Here is a 1,595-nt window from a genome sequence, read left to right on the forward strand (position 1 = left end):
CGTCGTGCCTATGATTTATTTCATGACTTGGCTTTTCACTTTATACATCTACCCTTCCACTATGAATCACTCTTGGGAAATAGCGTGTTTGCACATCCCTTTTAAAGAAAACTGCATTTCTGTAAGCTTGCTTTCTTAGCACTCGCAAGGGCCGCAAGTGGTGTCTAGGGAACAACTGCAGTGATGTTTTAGCCACACATACTTCCCTTTTAAGTTGTGGGTGCAGCCCACCAAGAACGTGGCTTATGGTGGCTTTGGTTCAGTTTAATCATGCTCATCAACTGCAAACAATTCCTTTCCCCCTTTATATGGTAAAGCAGAATCAAGCATAAGTATTCTGCATGCACATTTTACTTCCTTAACGCCTTACATGATGATATGGTCTTGAAGAAAAACATTCAGGCAGCACATGGGCCTCATTCCCATAGTCAGCTTTTAGGAATCTCTGGAATCCTTATTACTTGTGATGCGCATTGCATTACCAAGTCTAATCAGCCATGAGGTAAACCTGGCCCATGGTCCTTCAGCTCTGGAACCATTATGGCCAGTCGGGAAAGACTGGAGTTGCAACCACAACATCTGGAAGGTGACAGTCCCTTCCTCGAGGTGGCACGTGTGTGGCTCGCAGAAGATCAGCACCTGTTTCATGCTCAAGCTAGATCTGAGCCTGGGCTCTCCCAGAGTTAGCCTGATGCTCTAACAAGCTCTTTCCCCAACCACATGCCCTATGAAATTCCCATGATGCGCGACCACCATGCAAGCTGTAGGCCTGCTAGGGATCCTGCTGGCAAACGAGGGGGTGGGGTCTGGCGGAAGAAGATCTAGGTTTAGCCCCCAGCTGGAGAGACAGCCAGGCTCTTGACCATTTAATTGCATTAGCATTTAGACATGGCACGGTACCTGTAATATTACTGATTTCTTGACTGTAGAAATTTCTTTATGGGGGAGTGTGAATATGGTATATGGATTAATTAACCAAACAGCCTAGGCCAATCTAACATGCAATGCTACAACATAATTAACTAATTTGTGGCTCAGTTGTTCACAAGAACGCAGCCAGTGCAAACCAGGGTTTTTCCACAGCATCTTTCCTTTGCAGCAGACTCTGAAGTGCAGGGCCTGGGGCTTCACTGTGGGTCTTCTTGTGTCCCAAGCCAAGGGCAGGCATCCCATAATTCCCCAAATCTTAGTGCTGGTTCCCTCCTGAGTTTTGACCCAGGAACTTTGGATGCTGGACTTGGTTCGGCAGGCCCAACCAAGGTGTGCCTTTGATTAGAAACTAGGGGCTTGGGCTTTTTCATCCCAAAGACGCAGATCTGGCACCTATTTTGTTTTTTAAAAGTTTGGCCTCTTCAAGGAAGCCATTTACATCTGTTGTAGGATTAGGCAGAGGGTTTTACAATTTAAAAAACAGTTCAGGTTTGCCTTAAATTGAGTTCTAAGCTCTGCCTGCCAAGTTCTTTGGAATCCTGGATGGTTTTCTGTACGGAAATTGATTGCGTTTTGACTTTTTGGCCTTGCCTAGGGCCCTGCGGTTTCCTAGTGGTCCCCCATTCCAGCCCTACCGAGGTCCACCCCTGCTTTTTTCTCCTGAG

The sequence above is a fragment of the Python bivittatus genome, unplaced genomic scaffold (assembly GCF_059951505.1).
Source record: "Python bivittatus isolate LINGU-HERP-01145 unplaced genomic scaffold, Pbiv_v1 ctg000790_np1212, whole genome shotgun sequence".
NCBI lineage: Eukaryota > Metazoa > Chordata > Lepidosauria > Squamata > Pythonidae > Python > Python bivittatus.